Genomic DNA, 17656 nt, shown 5'->3' on the forward strand with positions numbered 1-17656 from the left:
AACTGAACCCCATTGAAAGTGTTTGGGGGTGGATGGCAAGGGATGTCTATAGAAATGGACGTCAATTTCAAACAGTGCATGATCTTCGTGAAGCCATCTTCACAACTTGGAATAACATTCCAGCCAGCCTTCTGCAAACACTTATATCGACCATGTCAAAGCGAATGTTTGTAGTTATTCGCAATGACGGCCATGCAACTTGCTACTGAGACTTCTTGTTGGGCATTTCCTACCCCGTTTGAGACTTCTTTTTTGGTATGGTCTTAAACTTTTGATCAACTAGTATTTAGGCTAATTTCACAGTGTTCACATTTTCCGTATTAAATGCTGAAAAAGGTTTATATTTTTGTCTCCTTTCTTATTTTCATCTTTCTAAGCTCTACTCAAATAAGTGTTTGTTTGAGTCTAACAAAACAAAGCAAAATGTATATTTTTTCTTTATATTCATTGGCCTTAAGATTTTGGCCAGTTGTGTATAGAAACGTCGATTATGTTTATATCCAGTGCTTAATCAGCCCTTATTATTTAATCCAGAAACGTTAGGACCTTGTGACTTACAACCCAGGAAAGTAGATGAAAGTTTTACTGATTTCTTAAAGATTTTCCTACCTCTTGCCTACCTATGACCTACAACCCAGGAAGGTAGATAAATGTTTTAGTGAATTCTTGTAGATGTTCCTATTTCCTGACCCTGGGATCTACAATCCAGGAAGGTAGATGAATGTTTTACTGATTTTTTAGAGATGTTCTTACTTCCTGACCCTGGGATCTACAACCCAGGAAGGTAGATGAATGTTTTACTGATTTTTTAGAGATGTTTTTACTTCCTGACCCTGGGATCTACAACCCAGGATGGTAGATGAATGTTTTACTGATTTTTTAGAGATGTTCTTACTTCCTGACCCTGGGATCTACAACCCAGGAAGGTAGATGAATGTTTTACTGATTTTTAGAGATGTTCTTACTTCCTGACTACCCCAGGAAGGTAGATGAATGTTTTACAACCCTGGGATCTACAGGAAGGTAGATGAATGTTTTACTGATTTTTTAGAGATGTTCCTACCTCTTTACTGATATCCACACAGTTGCTCTTGAAATTTTAAATTCATAGATTATTTTGTGTTTGAATTCCCATGAAAGTATGCATATTATACATAATAATATATAGTTATCTCGTAATGAACTTAGTAAATATCGGTAAATAATACTTTACTGTTTTGTTCTCAGTAGATAACCTTAGAAGGTCTTACCGTTTTGTTAAACAGTAGTTATGAAATATTATAGATTTATAACAGATATAAATTATTATCGTGAATTATATCTGTTACAGAAGGTCAAACAATAGCTATGAAATATTATAGATTTACAACAGATATAAAATATCGTGAATTACATCTGTTACAAGTCAAACAACAGCTATGTACTACGGTTGTTGAATCACATTACAGCTTGTATGTACTCTTGTATGTTTCTATAATATTTTTATGTAGTCTGTGTATTTAATTAATTCATTAGGGGGTGGTACTGTTATTCTATTTCGAAACGCAGTATGATAAAGTCGTTTATTATTACCAAATATAATGATTGTTAGTAAATACGTTAGAAACATTTCACTAATGTTAATAACTGGCGCTCTATAGAATCTTAGATAAAGTTAATTACTTATTCCTGTTTACTGTAGTGTAAAATAAACAGTTCAATATAGATTTTCGTTCTCTGAACATTTTAATTAATATTTCTATAAATTTAAACCACCGGAACAACTTAAGTTGGTGATGTAATTAAGTCTTAATGATTGGGTTTTCTATTTTAGTTTGAATTTGTGTTTTTGGTGGTTTGTTTAATTCACTGTAACAATATTAATACATTTTTATTAAAGTAAAAAAGTTCATTCGCTCAGTTAATTTCTAATACTAATACAGTACTAATTAAAAGTGTATCAATCGAAGTTTGCGCGTGGCCTGGTGGTTAGCGTGCCTGAAATGTGGTCATGGTAATTCATACTTTTTATGCACTTTCATATACGAGTGATCTCGTGCTTTAGTGTGCTATAATTGTGACGATAAAATCCACCGTTATAGAAGAGAAACAAACACAAGAGCTGGCGGTGGGTGTTGACTGTTTCCCTTCCCTTTAGCCTAGTAATTAAAAATTAGCGATAGCTATGCACACCTATACTTTTATTAGCTGATAGACTAAAGGGAAATGGGTTGGTTAGTACCACCGACCGCCTAATCTTGGGCTACTTTTCTTTGATCAAGTAATAGGATTTGATCGTAAAAGTTTAACATAGCCATGATTCGATAATTCGTAGTTGATTTATGATTATTATTATTATTTATTTTAACGGAACGCGATCAAGGACCTGCAGATTGTCTAATGTCAAATACGAACTGTGTGAAACAAACATATGGAGTAAACCTATTTGCTCACGCGCCTTTTCTCTAACAGAAACGCCAATCTTTGCACGAGCGTCCGAGAGTAACTAGAAAATCTATACATTTGATATATTTGATTTGCCGCATCCTCTACTGTGGACTGCAGTTTTAGCTCATCCGAGGCTTATCAGCTTTAGGTCTCTACTTCACAGATTATATTTTAAGTTTTAACTGTAATACACTGATTAAACTGTGTGATGTATAATTTTGAATAACAAATTAGGTGTATTACTGACACCTAAATTAATTTAGGTTACTAGATATTGATTTTTAAAAAGACTTAAAACATAGAAGAACATTTAGCATTTACTGATAACCCTGATAAGGTTATAACATCTTTTTACAATTTTCTGAGTTATTAGGACCACAGATTTAAATAAAAAGATATTGTAATATTTTACAAAATAATCACCCAAAGAAACAGTGATAACAAAACTGGAACAACTATGAAACACTTGTTGTAGATTTCGTTACAACAAATTAAACCTGGATTAATATGACTTTAGATTTCATTACAACGAATTAATTAATATATATAGTAACGTTTGAAACTGGGTGATGTTTTTTAGTTTATTTTACTGTGTCTGTTTTTTCTGTAAGGGACAAGAATGTATTGGGTTTTTATTTTGTTAGTTTTAAGCTGAGATCAGCAGTTTTGTTTTTCCTTTACACCAAATATTCTCTACGTCATGTGACGTAGGTCATGTCAAGACATTGAAAGACAAAAACTGAAAGTTACTTCAACGAAAATGATTATCTGGATATTTAAAATAATCCCCACTGCCGGGTTTAGTAGCTGTCTTTTTTTTTACATGATTTTCCTTTGTTTCTTTGGAACGGTGTATATTAAATGCCCTTCATTGTCTCTAGCAATTGCTGCTATAAGCCCGGGACTGGTTCAAGTGTGGTAGTTCTAGGATAAGAAGGATCCCGTTTTATGCCATTGTTTTATGAAGTTCTCCCCCCCCCCAACACCAATAATTTTTGTTGCGTAAAAGATTTGTCCATCACGGTTTGAAACTTTGGCTATAGGTATGACCTTACAGTTGAAATTGCAGACTTTCTTCAGTGGCATCACATCTCGAACCTTGGACCTTTCGATCCATAATTTATTTACTATTCCACACTCCATATTAGTGGTTATTTCTTTGTCGAATTGTAACAGTAAAGAAAGTTTAATCCACAAATTAAGTTTTCAGAACATATGGATAACCAGCCATTGTCCCTATTGTGTGTGTGTAATATATGTGATTCATGACAGTTTACCCATAATGACTCTCGTGATGTGCTCCAGCAATCTGTTTATAAAAGGCACAAAAGTATAGAAACTTCTGTTCTCCAATATACATTGTTGTTATATGGTCATATTATATAACACAACTTGATGGTCGATATTAATAGCTGTTTCGTGGGAAGAGGTGTTGTTACGTAATCCACGAAGTAAATAACCAAGCACTAGTATGTTGAATGGCATGAATTGTAGTAGCTCGTTGATTATATTTGTGGCTAAATTATATCAAACAAACAATCTCTCATCTCGGTGGCTCAGGGGCAAGTCTGTAGGCTTACATGATGGATAAAGCAAAGACAGTTTTTTGCTTAATAACAATCAAACAAACATAAAAAAAACATTTAAAATATTCTTACTTAGCTAGTGAACTAATGTTTATATTAAACGTTGATTTATAGTCAGTTAAACAAAATTATATCAAACACAAGCTATAACCATCAACAGACGAGGAATGTTTGAATGTTAATTGAATAATGTAAGTTTAACAGCAATCCTATATTTCGCAGTTAATACCTTGAACATAAAATGTATCCAATTCTTTAAACTTAACAAAAGTGTTCATAAACAGTCTTTTTACATCAAGCCCGACATGACCACGTGGTTAAGGCACTCGACTCGTAATCTGAGTGTAGTGGGTTCGAATCCCCGTCACACCAAACGTGCTCGTCCTTTCAGCTGTGGGGGCGTTATAATGCGATGGTCAATCCAATTATTCGTTTTTAACATAGTGCCCCAGGAGTTGACGGTGAGTGATGATGAAATAGCTGCCTTCCCTCTAGCCTTAAACTGCTAAATTAGGGACGGCTAGCGCAGATACCCTCGTGTAGGTTTGCGCGAAATTCAAAACAAATCAAAGCAAACCTTTACATCTATCAATAAATAAACATGTCGAGGCGATCCCACCTTTAAAACATCTTAAAAAAAGCAAAGTTGTTTGAGACATAATCCAGCAAAGTTCGTACTTAGCTTAGAGCCTATTAAGAATATTCAACATTCTGTAAGGACTGTTTGACATTGACTCATTAGACTGCGACTAATTAACTTACAGGCTTTACAAAATAGAAATAGGGTTAGTACAATGTTCACTTTATTAGGACATTCTACACATATTTCCTTATATACATAGATTGTTGCTGGTAATAAAACTAATATAACTTGTATTAAAACTTGCTATGCAGTAAGTGAACTTAGGTAACTTGTATTAAACCTCGTTACCCAATACGTGAACTAAGATAAGTTATTGAAATCAAAATTAATATTTTAATTTTGTAAGTTCGGTGTTTATATATTAAATTATTTTACACTTTTTTTTTTTTATATCTGGAGGTTAAATGAATGATCATGTGGTAATTAACCATGTTTCCAACGTATACATTGTTTGAAATGACTGAATCCTTCCATAATTGAACAGCGACATCTTTTGCCAATTTAACCCTAAAGTTACATGACTTAATCGTCATCTGTCTTTGTTCTATGTTTCGATAACTCTCGTAGCGCCTTCTAGAATAAAACAGATGGCAGATCTACCAAATGAAGGATTCTGTACTTGTTAAGCGTTTTCCCACATTAAAAAGTTATGGTTAAGCTGTTAAGCACTTCTGTTGAAATATCTCCAAGTCGAGACTGTGTTTTACATGGTTAAGCTAACTGTTAAACACTTCTGTTGAAATATCTCCAAGTCGAGACTGTGTTTTACATGGTTAAGCTAACTGTTAAACACTTCTGTTGAAATATCTTCAAGTCGAGACTGTGTTTTACATGGTTAAGCTAACTGTTAAACACTTCTGTTGAAATATCTCCAAGTCGAGACTGTGTTTTACATGGTTAAGCTAACTGTTAAATACTGTTGAAATATCTCCAAGTCGAGACTGTTTTTACATGGTTATAACTGTTAAACACTTCTGTTGAAATATCTTCAAGTAGAGACTGTGTTTTACATGGTTAAGCTAACTGTTAAACACTGTTGAAATATCTCCAAGTCGAGACTGTTTTACTGGTTGAACTGTTAAACACTAAATATCTCCAAGTCGAGACTGTTTTACATGGTTAAGCTAACTGTTAAACACTTCTGTTGAAATATCTCCAAGTCGAGACTGTGTTTTACATGGTTAAGCTAACTGTTAAACACTTCTGTTGAAATATCTTCAAGTCGAGACTGTGTTTTACATGGTTAAGCTAACTGTTAAACACTTCTGTTGAAATATCTCCAAGTCGAGACTGTGTTTTACATGGTTAAGCTAACTGTTAAACACTTCTGTTGAAATATCTTCAAGTCGAGACTGTGTTTTTTACATCTGCCAAGAAAACTGTTCCCTTTTAAATGGCCACCAGTTTTTACCAGTGATGTGATTCTATTACACAATTTAACTTTGGAACTTTGCGGATCACAGATGGAATGAACACATTTGATTTGTTCAATATGTACGAGATGTTTGCTGATGTGGAAACATACCGACGTCGACGTGTGGACAGTTCTTTTTAATTTATACAGTAACCTAGGCAACTCAGCTGGTATGTCTAGTGGTAGTTGTTATGGAGAAGAGACGTTCACTATATTTTCAGGATATATCGAGAAACCAGTGAACTCGTAATATCATTTATCAGCAGTTCGGCTGTTTCAAAGATAAACAAAAACGTTGGTTTCTTGGTTATTAATAATTGGTAATCTACTTAATGTAATTATGTCTTGAAGGAATTATGATATTTGTTTGAAAGTACTGTACATATATGTATCACACATTGTTCCCATTTCAAACTAAGTAGTGAATAAGGTTACAAACTCAATCTTCCTATTATTAACATCTGAGTTTTCCTAGTTAGTTTAGTTATTTTCAGAAAGAAATATAGTACCTGGCACTGTTGAGCATTGTAATATATCGTTTATCAATGGCATTAGTGTTATCATCTGCCTATGTGCGTGTGAACACACACATGTATAATTGTGTTTGTATAAGCTTTTTTTCTTATAATAAGTATTCCAAATTAAACTGAGGATGAGCGGAGTTCAGTTGTTGGTGGCCTGTTAACGTAAAAAAATACAACAAAAAACGAGATAATTTGGGGCCTTGAGTATATTATACAGGTCATAGTCAAATTTCTACTCTTCGAGTAGACAAGAGTAGCCTCAGAATTGGCAGTTGGTGGCGTTGACTAGTTGTCTTCGCTTTAGTTTATCAATTAAAAACAAAGCTATCCATCTTCTGATTTTGTTTGTTTTGAGAAAGCTAAATATTTTCAGTGTGAATATATATTTGCTACTGTTTAAGTCCTGTGTAGATACAAACATATTGTTGGTTTGTATGGATAGATGGAGTGATTGTCTGATAGGTTTAGTTTTTTATCTTACGTAGTCGTACGGTAGCAGGTACAATAAATGAACTTCGTATTGTTTAATCTCACAGTCACAGTTCAAGGAAGGCTCAGTTCAATCAACACTTTATTCAGTTCTTCACATTATATAACCCAATAACCCATTGTCCAATGATACTTCACTTATCCGGTTTACGTCAGCGTGTATACAAGCATGTTCACACCAGCAGTTTATCTCTTTTTGGTTAACTCGTATTCTGGGTTAATGAGAACTGGAATTCTCCTGAACACGTATAAACCAATAACACACTTTGATAAAAGTGTAGATTGAACTGGACCTACATTGAACTTAGGCTTCGTAATTCAACAATTTTCTGAACACTAAGTTTATGTATTTCAATCAGCTCGTTTTACAACAACATACGGTAACAATACATTGTTAGTTTTTACTGCTTGACGTAGGTTTAATAGAATCTTTTTTATTTTATGAATGCAGAAATGAAATAATACCTTAAAGTGTGGAATATTTTTAGCTACAAATTTTAAAATCTTTTAAGTTGAAAGTGACAACTCCTCAGTGGTAAGTCTGTAAGCGTATATTGCTAAATATTGAGTTTCGGTACCTATGATAGGCACAATACAGATTATGTAACTTTGGGCTTATTAAACATACGTTCCGAAAGTGGCATTGAATAAGATAAGTAGTTCCTAGCACAAATATTTAGAAGTTGTTACACCACATGTGGTGGCGCTGCACGTAACGGTTTCTCTAATCAATGGAACAATCTCATCTTGTTGCGAGATATTCAATACAGAAAAATAAAGTTACGTAGTACATACAACGACAGCGTAATTAGAAATTCGACGCAAGAGGATAGGACTAAGACGCGAACTTTTTCAATAACTTATCTACATTATAATTTATTCACAAACTTCTCTTAAGAGGCTCTCGAGGCTAATATTATTACGTGATCTTTTCAAATACAGTTAAATGTCTATATACTAGTTAGGGTTAGGTTGTATATCATACTCGTGAGTATGATGATAAAAACAGGATGATTTCGAAGTTGTGACAAGTGGATGGTGGTAAATTTGATGACTTTAGTCTGACTTTTTAGTTAATTTATTATGGATTCTGAAAATATATATTCTAGTTCTATAAATTTGTCTCTTACGTGTCACCACTACACAACTTCAAGGAACCACATTTTTAAATTACCAGATGTCAGATTTCATGAAGGAAGCTTCAGAATTTATATCAGTTCACTCTAATTTCTCATAAGGATCACACCTAAGTGGTGTATGTTAACATCCATTATCCAGAGCTGATTGGCTCGGAGTAATAACTGTAAAGTATCTAATTTCTCATAAGGATCACACCTAAGTGGTGTATGTTAACATCCATTATCCAGAGCTGATTGGCTCGGAGTAATAACTGTAAAGTATCTAATTTCTCATAAGGATCACACCTAAGTGGTGTATGTTAACATCCATTATCCAGAGCTGATTGGCTCGGAGTAATAACTGTAAAGTATCTAATTTCTCATAAGGATCACACCTAAGTGGTGTATGTTAACATCCATTATCCAGAGCTGATTGGCTCGGAGTAATAACTGTAAAGTATCTAATTTCTCATAAGGATCGCACCTAAGTGGTGTATGTTGACATCCATTATCCAGAGCTGATTGGCTCAGAGTAATAACTGTAAAGTATCTAATTTCTCATAAGGATCGCACCTAAGTGGTGTATGTTAACATCCATTATCCAGAGCTGATTGGCTCGGAGTAATAACTGTAAAGTATCTAATTTCTCATAAGGATCACACCTAAGTGGTGTATGTTAACATCCATTATCCAGAGCTGATTGGCTCGGAGTAATAACTGTAAAGTATCTAATTTCTCATAAGGATCACACCTAAGTGGTGTATGTTAACATCCATTATCCAGAGCTGATTGGCTCGGAGTAATAACTGTAAAGTATCTAATTTCTCATAAGGATCGCACCTAAGTGGTGTATGTTGACATCCATTATCCAGAGCTGATTGGCTCGGAGTAATAACTGTAAAGTATCTAATTTCTCATAAGGATCGCACCTAAGTGGTGTATGTTGACATCCATTATCCAGAGCTGATTGGCTCGGAGTAATGACTGTAAAGTATCTAATTTCTCATAAGGATCACACCTAAGTGGTGTATGTTGACATCCATTACCCAGAGCTGATTGGCTTGTGTAAAGTATCTAATTTCTCATAAGGATCACACCTAAGTGGTATATGTTGACATCCATTACCCAGAGCTGATTGGCTAGGAGTAATAACTGTAAAGTAACCGATGTACACGTGTAAATAGACTATTTTGTTTCAAGGGGGGGTCAAACCACGTTTCCATTTTTTGTGTTCTTTTGACCTAGCACTCAATCAGTTAAACGAGCCAATCATTACGTCCCACAGAGCAGGGTAGACACTTAGTGTTTAACGACGTTGTTAGAGATTTAAGAGTAAGAGACAGAAGGATAGGGACATTCTCTAACATTATCAACGTGCACTGTAAGCTAGAAGAAAACATAGCTATCCCTCGCGGTTCAAACTTTGCACAATAAATAAAGTGATTGTATAGTAATGTCTATATATATATATATATATATATAAGCCTTAAATTATTTTACAATTCCAGCTGCATGCAGTGAAAGGTGGAGTTGAGACGTTGCGGCCATAAGCACTTAACTCAGCACTTTTATTTGAGTTTTTATCATCTTCCTTCGGATGTTGTTTCATCGGCGGAACATTCCTAACAATTTCTGTTATTACGACTGAAGAAATGGGAATGAAGTTTAATATAAATAAAACCTTAACATTATTTTAAAACTTATAGTGATGATTTCAAACACCTATTTACAACTAATGTAATTAATATAATAATAGTTTTGAAGCTAGTTCATTTATTGTATATACGAAACTTATTGTCAAACTAATTACTGTCTAGTACGTTTACCGAATTTAAACTCTAAAATCCAAGGTTCTATTCCCTGCGGTGAACACAGCCCAACGTGGCTTTTATCTTAAACAAATTGATGTATTGATGTAACTTAGTTTTGTAACTCAGAAGATTTAACCGGTTTTCAGAAGAAAATGAGCGGTATTTGAATTTGTTCACTGGACACGTAATACCAGTGATCTAAATCAGGGTTCCCAAACTTTTCAGACCTTTAGAACCTCTTATCAGAAAGAAAAAATATTCTGGAGCCTTAATATAAAACAATACACTGAAAATAAAAACGATTGGTCACTATCAACAGATAAAGTTTACTTCAAGCTTTTAGAATATAAATTTATTAAGAATACTAATATTTAAAGACAAATGTTTACTTGTACTTGCTTGTTCGAACATTTCTGCTTGGAAAATTTATGTCCGTTAAAGTACACTGTATTTATTTATTTATTAGTGGCTCGAATGAGCTTGCTTTTGTTCACAAAGAAGTTCAATATTTGGAGTTACGATTGTTGCCTGTAAGCGCAAATAATCTTCAATATTTAGTCCGTTTCTAAATTTGGTCTTTATAGCTGTATACAGTGAAAACGTTTGCTCACACAGGTATGTTGTTGGAAAACGCATCAAAATTTTCAAAATACTATGTTACTTATTTTAGGGTATTCCATGGCCATTTGAATCCAAAACTGTGTAATTTCTTCCTGCTGAAATATGTTTTTAGGGTATAATTATTTGAAATTTCTATAAGCTGTTCTTTCTCTTTCAAAGGCAAATCGTTCATATTTGCAGAATCAACAAAAGGATTTTGAATCCACAGTAATTTTTCTAAATGAAGAGGAAAGTACTTCCCAATAGTTGTACACAAATCAGATATGTGCTGCACGACAAACTTTCACATCTTCACTTCAGGAAATTTCATTCATAAGTAAAAAAAAATTACAACAGATTTTCGAAGCAATCGAGTTATTCCATAAGTATATATTCACCCCAAAGCTTTAACTTACGCTGAAGCGCTTTCATTTTACTCTGAGCTTTGAAGTATGTTACCCTGGTAACCTGCATTGTTACACTACGTCGGCAATAATTCAATTGAAGATATTTTCATGGAATAATCTAAACATCTATTTGTTTTAGAATAACCTACAGTCAGAGTGGTTATCATTCTAAACATTGGATTTCGATACCTGTGATGGACACAGTAGAGATAGCTCATTTTGACGCTTTGTGCTTGTCATGAAAAACATAAATAGTGTGATTTATATCATATCTTTTTAAACGTAAAGATGAATAATGGACTATTTGTGTTGTGCCCACAAGGGAATCGAAACACAGTTTTAGCGTTTTGAGTCCCAAAGCTTACCACTGAGTCGTAGAAAGGTTAACACTTCATTAAAAATATTCTGGAACTTTATCGCTATAAATCCGAACCAGAAAAGGCTTAACTCAAACTTCTTTATGAATTTTCGCCGCGGCATAGCGTCTCACAGAACGGCTCTGAATTTTTTTTGCTCTCTGTTAAGTACAGACTCTAAGGTCATAGCTTCGTCATCTCTTGATCTAATTCACATATAGTTCATTTTTGAACACTGGTTGTCAAATGCTTTCGATTTTCTTAACTAACCACGTCCACGATCTCATTCATAGATTAATATAGTCTAATCCTGCCTAAAATAATTTCAATTTGAGTGTAAAGTGGTAGAGATCCTATGAGTAATAAAATCGTATACACGCGCCCTACGGTTGGTATTACTGTTGCACAAAAGTATTGCTAATCAACAGAGGGGAAAAAAAATTCAAGTTCCGCGGCTACTGAGGGTTCTCTCTTGCTCTGTATTGAAAAACGTTAAGACGTCGTGGCAAAAGTGTTTTCTATAAATCACTTGATTAATCTGAGTATAGTAAAAAAAACAATATTTCAGCTAATAATAAAAAAGACTAAAATTGAAAAACAGAAAACAACGTTTTTATATATATAATGTCTACAAACGTCTTTTTTTTTCAAGAGAGTGCTGTGTACAAAAGCCGCCCAGGCGTTTTGCCATCATTGAGCGCCTTGTACGAATGCGTTGATTTCTCAGTTCATAATCACCGATATAATGCTATTGCTATTTTCAGCGTGTGAATATGAATACGTGATTAAGAAAAGTGTAAAAATCTGGTGAAGAAAACTGTAGAAAAGTGCGATCAGTATCGCCCACCATAAACTTTGGGACTTGTCCATCCGATTTGACTCCTACTCTTATAACGCATTCACAGCACAAGATGTTATTTATTTAATGGTGGCGGGAGCGAATCATGGAACCTCAACTTTAAACACACTAACCACGTCAGAATCAAAACGTGTAAAACATTTGGAGAAAATGGGTTCTGCTTTCCTTACTTAGTAAGTGTTTCAACTAAACCATAACAATTTTCTTTCTTAGTTTGACAAATAATTATAAAAATATTCTCTTGTTATTATGTATATCCTTCGATATCAATACGGATATTACCGGATCCTATGAGTTTCGGGAAAATATTAACCTTAATTATTTATACAACGAACTATGTGGATGACAGAATCCCTAATTGTATTACAACAAAATACAATAAAAAAATACACCGTCAAATTACAATTAATTCGTATAATTACTCCTGTGGTTTTATTAAACAAATACACCGTACAACTAAAGTTCACCCAAAAATACTCCTATGAGTTTCTAACATTCTTGAAATTTTAATCTATATTATTAAATAAAATTAATGTTTTTCAGAGATGTAGACGTTCAGCTGAAAATCTCAATTATTTCACTTTTTGTTTTCTTCCTGAAAACCACGTTTCGATATCTTGATGGGCTTGTTTACTTTTTGTTTTCTTCCTGAAAACCACGTTTCGATATCTTGATGGGCTTGTTTTACTTTTTGTTTTCTTCCTGAAAACCACGTTTCGATATCTTGATGGGCTTGTTTTACTTTTTGTTTTCTTCCTGAAAACCACCTTTCGATATCTTGGTGGGCTTGTTTTACTTTTTCTTGTCTATTTTGTTTTCTTCCTGAAAACCACGTTTCGATATCTTGGTGGGCTTGTTTTACTTTTTGTTTTCTTCCTGAAAACCACGTTTCGATATCTTGATGGGCTTGTTTTACTTTTTCTTGTCTATTTTGTTTTCTTCCTGAAAACCACGTTTCGATATCTTGATGGGCTTGTTTTACTTTTTCTTGTCTATTTTGTTTTCTTCCTGAAAACCACGTTTCGATATCTTGATGGGCTTATTTCACTTTTTCTTGTCTATTTTGTTTTCTTTCTTCATAGGCTCAGCCATAAGTCTGAATGTTATAATATTTAAAACGAAGTTTGATACATTTAGTGAGCACAGCACAGACAGCCCATTCTGTAAGTTCACACTTAGAGTTTTTAATGAACTTTTATTTCTCGCGCCTTCCACAAAAATATCTTCAACGTTGAAATTAAAGAAAGTAGTTCTCTTTAAACTCTGAAATGTGTAATCAAATATGGTGACTTTCTCTTCTACCTTATTAAAGTTATATTCTAGTGTTTTGGTCCGGCATAACCAGATGGGTTAAGGCGTTCGACTCGTAATCTGGGGGTCGCGGATTCCAATCCCGGTCACACCAAGCATGCTCGCCCTTTCAGCCGTGGGAGCATTATAATGTTACGATCAATCCCACTATTCGTTGGTAAAAGAGAAGCCCAAGAGTTGGCGTGGGTGGTGATGACGACTAGCTGTCTTTTCTCTAGTCTTACACTGCTAAATTAGGGACGGCTAGTGCAGATAGCCCTCGTGTAGCTTTGTGCGAAATTCAAAAACAGACAAATCTTGTGCTTAACGGTAAATAAAGTTCCAGCTAAAAATCGATTGCTTAAACTATCTTGTAGCACGGAAATAAAACTGTGTTTAATTAGAATATAACTATTGAGAACAAAGTTGCTTTTACTTGACATAAGTTGTTTTTTCAGCTAAAGACTCTTTAGACAATATAGACTCTTAACGTAGCTCAATAGTTCATTGACACCTTGTTTTACGTAAGATGACGTTACTTTCCGATTTTTCTATTGGTCTACCTTAGGAGAGACTGGGTTTCTTTATAACGGACAGTTTTCTATTGGTCTACGTTTAGAGAGACTGGGATTCTTTATAACGGACAGTTTTCTATTGGTATACGTTAGAGAGACTGGGTTTCTTTATAACGGAAAGTTTTCTATTGGTCTACGTTAGGAGAGACTGGGATTCTTTATAACGGACAGTTTTCTATTGGTCTACGTTTAGAGAGACTGGGATTCTTTATAACGGACAGTTTTCTATTGGTCTACGTTTAGAGAGACTGGGTTTCTTTATAACGGACAGTTTTCTATTGCTCTACGTTTAGAGAGACTGGGTTTCTTTATAACGGACAGTTTTCTATTGCTCTACGTTTAGAGAGACTGGGTTTCTTTATAACGGACGGTTTTCTATTGCTCTACGTTTAGAGAGACTGGGTTTCTTTATAACGGACAGTTTTCTATTGCTCTACGTTTAGAGAGACTGGGTTCCTTTATAACGGACAGTTTTCTATTGCTCTACGTTTGACTGTTTGTTATTCCTGTAGCTATGACTTGTAGATTAAGAACAACTAGAATAGATGGCCACGTTGTGTTGACTGTTTGTTATCCCTGTAGCCATGACTTGTAGATTAAGAACAACTAGAATAGATGGCCACGTTGTGTTGACTGTTTGTTATTCCTGTAGCCATAACTTGTAGATTAAGAACAACTAGAATAGATGGCCACGTTGTGTTGACTGTTTGTTATTCTTGTAGCCATGACTTGTAGATTAAGAACAACTGGAATAGATGGTCACGTTGTATTGACTGTTTGTTATTCCTGTAGCCATAACTTGTAGATTAAGAACAACTAGAATAGATGGCCACGTTGTGTTGACTGTTTGTTATTCTTGTAGCCATGACTTGTAGATTAAGAACAACTAGAATAGATGGTCACGTTGTATTGACTGTTTGTTATTCCTGTAGCCATGACTTGTAGATTAAGGACAAATAGAATAGATGGCCACGTTGTGTTGACTGTTTTTTATTCCTGTAGCCATGACTTGTAGATTAAGAACAACTAGAATAGATGGCCACGTTGTGTTGACTGTTTGTTATTCCTGTAGCCATGACTTGTAGATTAAGAACAACTAGAATAGATGGCCACGTTGTATTGACTGTTTTTTATTCCTGTAGACATGACTTGTAGATTAAGGACAACTAGAATAGATGGCCACGTTGTGTTGACTGTTTGTTATTCCTGTAGCCATGACTTGAAGATTAAGAACAACTAGAATAGATGGCTACGTTGTGTTGACTGTTTGTTATGCCTGTAGCCATGACTTGTAGATTAAGAACAACTAGAATAGATGGCCACGTTGTATTGACTGTTTGTTATTCCTGTAGCCATGACTTGTAGATTAAGAACAACTAGAATAGATGGCCACGTTGTGTTGACTGTTTGTTATTCCTGTAGCCATGACTTGTAGATTAAGAACAACTAGAATAGATGGCCACGTTGTGTTAACTGTTTTTTATTCCTGTAGACATGACTTGTAGATTAAGGACAACTAGAATAGATGGCCACGTTGTGTTGACTGTTTGTTATTCCTGTAGCCATGACTTGTAGATTAAGAACAACTAGAATAGATGGCTACGTTGTGTTGACTGTTTGTTATGCCTGTAGCCATGACTTGTAGATTAAGAGCAACTAGAATAGATGACCACGTTGTGTTGACTGTTTGTTATTCCTGTAGCCATGACTTGTAGATTAAGAACAACTAGAATAGATGGCCACGTTGTGTTGGCTGTTTGTTATTCCTGTAGCCATGACTTGTAGATTAAGAACAACTAGAATAGATGGCCACGTTGTGTTGACTGTTTGTTATTCCTGTAGCCATGACTTGTAGATTAAGAACAACTAGAATAGATGGCCACGTTGTGTTAACTGTTTTTTATTCCTGTAGACATGACTTGTAGATTAAGGACAACTAGAATAGATGGCCACGTTGTGTTGACTGTTTGTTATTCCTGTAGCCATGACTTGAAGATTAAGAACAACTAGAATAGATGGCTACGTTGTGTTGACTGTTTGTTATGCCTGTAGCCATGACTTGTAGATTAAGAACAACTAGAATAGATGGCCACGTTGTGTTGGCTGTTTGTTATTCCTGTAGCCATGACTTGTAGATTAAGAACAACTAGAATAGATGGCCACGTTGTGTTGACTGTTTGTTATTCTTGTAGCCATGACTTGTAGATTAAGAACAACTAGAATAGATGGCCACGTTGCGTTGACTCTTTGTTATCCCTGTAACTATAACTTGTAGATTGAGGACAACTAGAGTAGTGTTTGACTATTTGCTATCCTTGTAACTATGACTTGCAGAGTAAGGACAACTAGAATAGATGGCCACGTAGTAACTGTGTTAAAACATTAAAGAAATAAATTTGACATAGTTCCTATCATGCTGAAAGTAAAGCATAATAAGATATTAGACATGTTTGAAGAACAGAGAAGTTAACGTGTTTCACTGAAAATTCGTTGTTTAAAACAATTTATTAGCCCCTATGTATCTACTAGATATTTTACATTCAGCTTCAAGTGTTATATTGCAACTTGAGTGAAGAGCAGGTGAATGATGGTGGCGCCCTCTGTAATATAGCAGATATAACTTTTTGCCGTTCGATAAGATAATGTATGAGGACAATGTTTAACTATTTCCCACGGACTTTTGTTCTTGGGTAACGAACAACAACAACAACAATTAGAACCAGGAATAGAAATAAATGTAATTCTATTTTGTTTTTGACATAAAGTAGCTGTTAAACCTGTTTTATTCGTTCAATTTTGTCTTTGTTCGTTTGTCATGAACAGTTTCGTCGTCAGATAACAGACGACCTTCTTTTTTATCGTTTTATAAGGTGACCTAACCTTCCAACGCACGTGAATTCTCTGGGGCTCCGTTGGGGATATGAAAACTCAAATTCGAACTCCGACTCGCTAAAGTCTTTTCCCCGAGGCCTTAATAGTTCATGTTAGGTTTTGTGATAAACGTTACAGCAGTTGCCTCTCGTAAGCTGTATCACACACACTTATGCCAAGTAATGAATTAGAGACATCTTCATATTAACTGAACGTCGCTTGAATCCATCCAGTGTTTCTTTATTATTTCACGCAAAGCTAGAAAACACAGCTTTGCCACTGCAGTTACGAATTACCGAGTTTTAACGTATAATAATCTGACTTATCGCTGATTCAGAACAAAGTGTTATGTTTGCGTCGACACTTTATATTATCGTGTTACTTGTTTCTTTGCATCAACACTTTGTGTATAAATATACAGTGTTTCTTGTTCAGCATATTGGGCTATTTGTGCCATACTCACCATGGGTATCAAAACCCAGATGTTAGCGTTATGCATCCTCAAATTGGCCACTAAGTCACGAGAGAGCTAAATGTGTTTTAACAAAAATTAAACTTTTAATACTTCGTTCAAAAGCAGTTAAGTTTGGGTAATTAAAACAACATCAATTACCTGTGCTAGTGCGCTATTAAACATTTATAATATTTTAATTGCTCAGGAATTGTTATGGTTTCTGTGAAAATAA

At 34.6% G+C, this 17656-nt stretch overlaps 1 long non-coding RNA gene across 3 annotated transcripts in view; it reads left to right on the top strand.

Annotated features, from left to right (window-relative positions):
* The window catches only part of LOC143248494 (uncharacterized), a 52942-nt gene that overhangs the window by 13915 nt on the left and 21371 nt on the right, over window positions 1–17656 (top strand). Inside the window, exon 3 of one of the 3 annotated variants that reach the window (XR_013027009.1) lies at window positions 16970–17647. The exons of the other annotated variants lie outside the window; for them this stretch is intronic. This is a non-coding gene — a long non-coding RNA (uncharacterized LOC143248494). Of the gene's footprint in view, window positions 1–16969; window positions 17648–17656 lie in introns of those variants that run through there. 3 annotated transcript variants of the gene reach the window in all.

This window comes from Tachypleus tridentatus, chromosome 4 (genome assembly GCF_004210375.1).
Source record: "Tachypleus tridentatus isolate NWPU-2018 chromosome 4, ASM421037v1, whole genome shotgun sequence".
Lineage (NCBI taxonomy): Eukaryota > Metazoa > Arthropoda > Merostomata > Xiphosura > Limulidae > Tachypleus > Tachypleus tridentatus.